Source organism: Microtus ochrogaster, unplaced genomic scaffold (assembly GCF_000317375.1).
Source record: "Microtus ochrogaster isolate Prairie Vole_2 unplaced genomic scaffold, MicOch1.0 UNK2, whole genome shotgun sequence".
Taxonomy (NCBI): domain Eukaryota; kingdom Metazoa; phylum Chordata; class Mammalia; order Rodentia; family Cricetidae; genus Microtus; species Microtus ochrogaster.
In genome coordinates this window covers 2,159,840-2,169,119 of record NW_004949100.1, presented here as the reverse complement: position 1 = coordinate 2,169,119, position 9,280 = coordinate 2,159,840, and the positions used below count along the sequence as shown (strand labels likewise).

At 35.7% G+C, this 9,280-nt stretch overlaps 1 protein-coding gene across 5 annotated transcripts in view; it reads left to right on the top strand.

Annotated features, from left to right (window-relative positions):
* The window catches only part of Pcdh9 (protocadherin 9), an 830,869-nt gene that overhangs the window by 246,915 nt on the left and 574,674 nt on the right, over nucleotides 1-9,280 (top strand). The gene's annotated exons all lie outside the window — the stretch shown is intronic.

Here is a 9,280-nt window from a genome sequence, read left to right as displayed (position 1 = left end):
TGGTCTCGAACTCACAGAGATCCGCCTGCCTCTGCCTCCCGAGTGCTGGGATTAAAGGCGTGCGCCACCATCGCCCGGCTCAAAAGGTCATTTTGTTATGTAAGTTTAGGTAAACCACTATCTTAGCACTGTAGACAGGGACATTCACCAGATATGGGCTGACTTGTGCAAGAACAGAAACAGCAAGATCACGATAAGTTTAAAAGTAGCCTGGGGCTACTCTCATGAGTTCCAGGCTCATCAGATTTACAGAGCAATACCTCATTTCAAAATTTAACATAGACAAAAAAAAAATGAGTAAAACAAAATCTAAAAGAAGGAAACCTAATATTTAGAAATGTTTAAAATCTCAACCCACTTATCATCAAACTGTCTTTGTTGTCTTCCAAAGAAATATGCCTTAATGTGACCTAACAATAGTTTCTGTTTTTTCTAAGACAATCCTCATTGTTAGCAGTCCCCATGTATATGTTTGAGGTAGTTTCTATTGAGAGTGGCCATTTGGACGAAGTCATAGGCACTCTGACTTGGATTGGCAGAGTCTTAAGGTTCGTAATGGTTTTCATACACATACTTTCTGCTACATAACTCATTTTCTATAGATTAATGCTTGTATATGTGATCAAAAATATTTTTATAACTGCATATGGTAGGCTGTGCTTGGAATCATAGCACCTGGGAGACAGACAGGAGGACTGCTATGAATACATGGATAATCTGGGCTGTAGAGTATGACCCATGATCCAACAAATTGAAACATATATTAGCCACTCACTACTTGATGCAAACTAAAAAGCCAGCGGGATAGACATGGTGATCATTATGATCCATTTGCTAAATAATAAAAAAAAAATCCCTCAAGTTCAGAAACCCACAGGACTTGTCCACAAGTTTGTGTGTATTGAGGTGACAATATGAGCTATGAATTAGATCATTGCTTTTAAAGCTTTGAGCACAGAGCTCAAGAAATAAGAACTACTATGAAAATATATGATAGGCACACCTTCAGTTGCTACACACTGTCCAAACTTTAATAATTTGTCATATAATTTAGTAACGACACTTTTGAAGGGGTTTGGATGACTTAATTCAGTTATTAAATGTGGAAAGTGTGACTTTATTTTGAGTTTCTGGCTTGAATTTGTAATTTTTTTATATTTTATTACTTAAAGAAAATACCAACCCAAATACCCATTTCCTCCCCTCCTCTCACTCCCCCCCACACACCTTCCCACCCTACTCTCTTCAATCCTAAGAGAGGGTAAGGCACCTGCTCTGTGGAAAGTCTAAGGCCCTCCCTAGTACATCTAGGTTGAGCAAGGTATACATACATGCAAAGAGAATAGGATCCCCAAAAGCCAGTACATGCAGTAGAGACAAACCCCAGTGTCACTGTGAGTGGCCCCTCAGTCTGTCCCAGTCATACAACTGTCAACCACATTCAGAGGGACTAGTCAAATCCCATGTTCAGTTAGTTAGAAACCTGGCTCTAGAAAAATTCCCAGGAATCCTAAAGGATGACCCAGCTAAGACCCTAAGCAATAGAGGAAAGGGTGCCTGAAATGGCCTTGCCCTGTAGTCAGGCTGATAATTATCTTAAATATCACCATAGAACCTTCATCAAACCACAGATGGAAACAGAGGCCGAGACCCACATCGGAGCTCTGGACTGAGCCCCCAAGGTCCAGTTGAAGAGTGAAAGGAGTGAGAGTATGAGCAAGGAAGTCATGACCATGAGGGGTTCACCCACTGAGACAATTTGCCTGAGTTAATGGGAGCTCACCAACTCCAACTGAACTTATGTTTATATTGTATGGCATTGCTTTGCAGATTACAATCTAGGTATATATAAAATAAAATTTGGATCTTTATTATAACTATCCTTGTTATCATTAAAAATAGCCGAATTTTTCCTCTTGTTTTGATAATAATTTTGCAGTCATTACTATCTTATAGATCATAATGAGTTCCTATAAAATATTCACTCGCTAGGAGTATAATAAATAAATTATGATACTTTGAGAAATCAATTAATAATAAATTCTTATCTCAGGTGTGATACCCTTGTGAGGGAAAATAAATAAGACATATTAATCAAGATAGGGGAGAAAAAAGTTCTGAAAGGTCATGGTTGCAATGCTTGAACGGGTTGCTTTTTGGGGTGTATGGAGGAGGCTTCAGTAGCTTGAAACGTGTAATCTGGAAGGCTTCCTAAGCATATGGAGTGCTCAGAAAAAATGGCACAGGAATGTGAGTGAGGAAAAGAGAAAATTGGATAAATTAAGGAAAAAGCCTGGGGGAAGGGAAGCGTTTGAAGTAAGAAAGCTAGAGCAGATGTCGAGATGGCCATTGTGGGTTTGCTTTTGATATCAAGGGGTTATTTTGAGTGTGCTTTTTTTAAAAAAGAGTAAGCTCCTGTAATAGTTCAATACAGGACAGAACGGGCTGGGATGGTTCAAAAAGGTTTTAAATGATAACGTTTTCCAGTTTCAGCATATGGACTGAAGTAAATTTTAGAATTAAATATGTCTGATAATGGGTATAAAGAAGTTTTCATTTTAACCATTTCCTGGCATCCTAATGATTTATACTGTATATTATTCTCCTTCTGAATGTCAGGACACTACATAATAATTTGAAAAATTCCAAGAGCTTAATTTTCTCTCAGTTTTATAGAAGAAACATGAAGCATATTTTGCCACCACCCCCCCCCATGCACAGAAATTTACTTGTTCTGTTTAATGCATTGTGTCTAGTAAATGAGAAAAGTTTGCTAAGTTTGAATGTTGAATTAGGCTTAAACAGACAGGCATGCACTTTTATGATGCCATTGAATTTTCACGTGTCCAAGTTCTCTCACTCAAAAAATAAAATTAATTAACTTGGAGCATTCATTTTATTTCAAAGGAGTTTTAATGTGTAGAGGCTCATTCTACATAATCGAAGGGATATTTTTTTGCAATGGCACTTTAGTCTGTCATTCTAAAACTGGCCAGAAATTTTGCCCCTCAAAACAGTCCATGTAGTAATAGGAAGACATGTTTTAGATTTCCAAAGGGTATTTTTTTACACTTCCAAAAAGTTATCATAGTTGATTTATGCTCATACATAAAACAAGAATAGATCAAGGTGTAAAAAGCACATATAAGAGCGCATTACCTAGTCGGGTGGTGGTGTCGCACGCCTGTAATCCCAGCACTCGGGAGGCAGAGGCAGGCGGATCTCTGTGAGTTCGAGACCAGCCTGGTCTACAAAGGGAGTTCCAGGACAGGCTCCAAAACCACAGAGAAACCCTGTCTCGAAAAAAAAAAAAACCAAACAAAAAAAAAAGAGCGCATTACCTTAGAAATATAATATAAGAAAAATTTGTAAAGTACAGGATTTGCCACATTTCATTGTTGAAGTGTGCTATCATCACAAGTCATTTTCTTTTTAGTTTGTTATTTTGTTTATTTGTTTATTATACAATTAGATTCTTTACTTATTGTCCTTGCCTGGTGTGTTTAGATTAATCAATATACATAACTTGAAATATGTATGAAGCTAATCCTGAAAAGCCTCAGATTGTGCTCTGCTCCCTAGGAAACACAAAAGAATTGAATAGTGGCTATGTCAGCTACTGCTTTGATTCGTCAATATATAGATGCTCAGGTTGTCACTGGGTTTCAGCTATATGAAGAAGCTGAATTTGAAGTGATGGTTCTCTTTGTATGGCTTCAAAACTCACACATGATTATCAACACAGCAGATAATATATTGTTGTGCTAACTAAATTTGTAAACTCTTTTAGCATTTTCCCAGCAGTTCTAACACGAACGCTGTTGCAATTTGCATGTGCATCTGAATAAATAATGTTATCGCCATCTTCTCCAATGAAATATCTAACACAATACGGCTGCTTACATAAAAATGCAATTATCCGGGTGGTGGTGGTGCACTCCTTTAATCCCAGAACTCGTGAGGCAGAGGTAGGTGGATCTCTGTGAGCTTGAGGCCAGCCCTGTCTAGAAGAGCTAGTTCCAGGACGGGCTCCAAAGCCACAGAGAAACCCTGTCTCGAAACCGCACCACCCCAAAAAATGCAGTTTAAGTTTCTCAAGATTATTCCTGTAAACAAGGTCACTAACAAAACAATATACTCTTATTTATTTGTCTATCCATTTTTTACTTTATTTATGTGTAGTCTGTATATGAGGTTCTAGTATTTGTGTGTGTACATGTGTGCGTGTGTATGGGATACAAGAGATTGGTACCTAGAGTCTGTGCTATTGATTCTTCACCTTATCTTATGATGTGAAGTTTCTCACTGATAGTCAAGGATAATAACATGTTCTGTATTTGAATCTACATATTTAATCATGATATAGAAGCATATCGTGTGGCTAATGTAAGTTTTCTCTATATTTTAGGTTGTAAGTATTTTATTTAAAAATATACTAACCTGGATGCATTATTCTTTTTATATGTGTTTTGTGTTCATACATTATATAACAAGCATGTAATTGCAGGGATTTCATCATGTGTGTAGACACATGTACATGGGCTTAAATGAGGCCAGTTTTCAGAGGAAAAATACATAGCTAGATAAATAGGATAAGAAATTTGAATAGGTTCATTTCTGAAAAAAAATCTAAGTATAAAACACAGCATGACGAATCTCTGCAAAGAGAGCCGCCTCCTCACTAGCGTGGGTACATGTTGAGTGACACTTCAATGGAAATGGGGAGAGATCCTATTTGTGTTTAACTTCACTTAAAAACAGCAGGAAAGCTCCGTGCCTAATATAGTAATGCTTTCAGAAAATCTGGATCATTACGATAAAAAAAAGAACAAAACTTTAAAAAATAAAAAAAAATACATCAATGAATGGCCTGATTGTAATTTTACGGGGAAAGAAATGCATGATATTTATTTTGTAATAATGTTGTATATAAGAAAACAAATGAGTCCTTTGGTATTAACTTGCTGTACAGTATTTGTTTATAAAATGTAAGCAATTGAAATCAATTCGCTGGTTCTTCATGTTTTTTCATAGTATGTCTCTAGATTCACAAAGTTTAAAGCATGTCATGAAAAAAAATGCACAGCTAATTTTACATTAGTGTTCTTGATTGCATTTTGTCATTTTGAGCAATTCTTTCATTAATCTTATTATTTTGAAATTATATATGGACTTCTATTATATATGGACACTTTGTAATTCTACAATTCTAAATGCTGAGTTCAACATTCAGTATTTGGAGTTATTTTCTTTATCACTAACTTTTGTTTCAGTGAGTTGCTCCTTTTTCAGAATAGGGATAGTAATATGGCACTACCTGTCCTACTGTCACTACTGTAGCAAAAGAGGGTGTAGAAAGAGAAAATCACACAAAAAGGAGAGAGAAAAACACAACAAACTACTTAATAAAAAATGTATGTGATTTGGAACCTGTCTGCAGAAAGTCCATAGGTAGAGAAGAAAATGTGGGTTGTGTGCTCAAGTGGAATAAGGCAGGGGAAGCCATATAGAATGAAATTGGACCAAAATTTGTCTGAATTTAGAATAAGGAGGATACCTAACAAACTGTGTTTAGATGCCTCCTGGACCTCCAGTTGAAACTATTTTTTCCTTGGTTATAGATTCAAACCCTCTGGAATGACAATGTTGTAGCTTTTGTGCAAGGGTAGGTCAACATAGAAGAAAAAAACTCAAGGAAATAATATAATACCTGTATTGTTTTGTTTGTTTATTCTGTTGGTTGGTTTTTTGTTATTTTTTTTTTTTTGAGACAGGGTTTCTCTGTAGCTTTGGAGTCCAAGCTGGAACCAGCTCTTTCTTGTAGCCGTAGTGCTGGGATTAAAAAGGTGTGCCACCACCACCCAGCTATAATCCCTGTGTGTGTGTGTGTGTGTGTGTGTGTGTTTTTCCGAGACAGGGTTTCTCTGTAGTTTTGGAGCCTGTCCTGGCACTAGCTCTTGTAGACCAGGCTGGCCTAGAACTCACAGAGATCCACCTGCCTCTGCCTCCCGAGTACTGGGATTAAAGGTGTGCGCCACCACTGCATGGCCATAATACCTGTTTTTAAGGATGTCTTTGCTATTTGCAATTGTTACAGTTTGGCTAAAGGAAAAACACTTTCCTCTAATGGGATATCACTGGGAATCCCATTCCCACTCTAGACCAGGTTCCATGTCCAGGATTAGTTGGTCAACACACTATGAACTTCATGGATTTGGGAGAAATTTTTGTTCTGTTTTTTTTGTTGCTTGTTGTTTAGATTTTTATTTTAGTATTATTGTAGAGTTTCTAAAAGCGAGAGACCATAAAGTTTGGTGATGGATTATCAAAATATATGACAAAATTCTAAGCATTCAGTATCATTTCGTGAGAATAGGAGCCACTGCATCATCATAGTCTATCCATTTCAGGTTTAGTGCTTTTCATTTATTCTATCTTTAAGGGAAAAGAAGTCTCTTAAGTCAAAATATGATACCACGTCAAATTATTTGCCTTTAAGTTATAAGGCATATTTCTTTATGATTTTGCAGACTGACTTTTCCAGGTAGAGCATATGTTTATATCAAATTTTCTTCCAATTTATGAATACTATTGTCTTAATCCATCACTAAAATGTATTAATACTTTTCAAGATTACAAGATTTTTTTTTGTACTAGGGAAGGATGAAATATTAGATTCTTCCATTTTGTTAAAATGTCATGATATGATAGAAGAGACTGTTTTGGTTTTTCAGTTCCAGAGGCTAGAGGTCATAATCGCTAGGAAGGAATTATATGGCAGAATAGCAGGTGTAGAAAGCAGAGAGATCACATTTATCTTCATACATGAAGCAGAGACAGAATGGGAGTTGAGTAACTCTATTAACACCCAAAGACCATTCTTAGTGGTGTATATCCTCCAGGAAAGCTGTGCCGCATAGTCACCCCCAAAAAGATCCAGGAGCTTGGGACCGAATGAACATGTACATGAGCTCATAGCTGATGTGGCTAATTCACACCATCACAGATGTTATGCCAAAACAACAATTTAAATGATTTACATAAATAAAGTTACGTCACCATAATTTGAGAAACTAATTGTACAAGATCGAGGGACTGAATTCTGTTAATATCTCCTTGTAGCTGCAGACAGATATCACCACCTTGTCTCTTCACATGGGAGATAGAGATGAAGAAGAAATCTTGTGTTTTCTCTTATAAGCCAAGTATCTAAGATGACATCACTAAAAATCAAATTAATTGTTATGCATTGAGTGGGAAACTAGTAATTCGGTAGCTAGCAATTCTTCTGAGATAGTTGGCACTGGAAACTCTTCAACTCTAAGAAGAGGAACTTTTCACTCTTTCTGATATCCCATTAAATGTCTTCATTTACAATATGTATTGAAACCTCCAGTAAGGTCGGCAATCAGTAATAGGCATCACAATTGCAGATATTAAACTAGGTGCATAATATTCTCTTAGAGGGTTATCTTAAAAGCTGGACAAAGGTAAGCTAAAAATAGAGTTTGCAAGGGCTATCGGCACAAGTATGGCTGGAGGATTATGAGCCTTATCAGCACATGTCAGAAAGATGTGGGGATTTTACTTGCGGGAAGTTTCAATATTAGTCAATAATATGATATGACTGCCAAGCTACAAATGGAATTTTAAGCTACTTTAGCCAGCACATAACTTCTAAAATTAAGGAGTTAAAACCCACTCTAAACTGTGTCTATCCACAAGGAACAGTTACACAAACAGACACACAAAATCCTGTGAACTACATTTTATATATATATATATATATATATATATATATATATATATATATATATACTGTGTGTGCATGAGTGTTTGTGTGTGTGTGTGATAGAGAGAGAGACAGACAGACAGACAGACAGAGACAGAGATAGAGAGATAGGGTAGACAGAGATTGCTTGTTTGTTTTCTGGCCTCTAAGACCCAAATAATCACACAGAAATGGTATTAGCTACAAAACTCTTAGGCACATTTCTAACTAGCTCTTACATCTTGAATCAATCTGTTACTATTAATCTGTTTATAGCATGAGGCTGTGGCTTTCTAGTCAAGGTTCTTGGCATCTATTTCTTTAAGAAACTGTAATACATCTTTTTGACTTTGCCTACTCTCTATATATATCTCAGTTCAGATTTTCTGTCTGGTTTACTCTGCTAAGTCATTGGCCAAAACATCTTTATTCATTATCTAATAAAAGCAATACATACAGAAGGATTTTCCACATCAAATGTGTTCTTTTTCCTGTGTGTGCATGCATGTAAATGTGTGTTTCCCAAATTGTGTGCATGGCTTCTGTGAAAACAGGAAATTTATTCTAAACATGCCCAAGTAAGGAAGTTAAAGTTTCAAATTCTTCATAAATTTTAAATAAAATGACATTCTCACTAATAACAACCACTATTTTGTTTATTTTGGCATGCTAATGTTCTATGTAATTATCCATGCACATAGAGAATACATTCAGAAAGTAAAACAATCAAATTTTCAATTGTAATATTGAAATAACAGATACTATTTTCTAAAATTATCACAATAATTCTTCTTATTATATTATATCAACTTTCTGTAAAGACTTACCCCAGAAGCTTGAGAGATAGCTCAGTAGTTAGATGCTACGGCTGATCTTCCAGAGAAACCAGGTTTGATTCTCAGAACCCAAATATTGGTTCACAACCATCTGCAAATCCAATTCTAAAGCATCCAATGTCCTCTACTGGTCTCAGCAGGGAATGCAAAATACTCACACACATAAAAATAATAAAATAAAAATAAATATGAAACTTAGTTTAAACCCCATCCCCAATTATTAACACAGTCCCATTGGCTCAATCCAAAATCATTTGTTATTCTTTGTTTTGAGAAATAGTATTAATTTCAAATTTATTGCCCCTCTATTTAATATCAGGCAGCAAGTTATCTCATATCAGAACCTTCTGTTAGTCGGCATTTTGACCATGTCCTCAATATAAGGCGCTACTGCAGATAAGACAAAATATACAATGAGGAGCTAGTGATCAACTACTATAGTAAGTTGAATAATAACTGAAGTTCTAAGCTAGGGCAATATAGTTTTAGACACATTTCTAAATTGTTATTTTCTTCATCCCTTTTGATCTACTTCCCTTTTAAACATCAAAATGGAAATTGCTTCATATTTTTAAATCTGGCTTTTAAATTGAACAAAATATTAAGATCTTTGTATATTATTACTTTTCCTGTCCTAAATGATGTCAAAAAATATTGCTTGATTTTTTTCCTT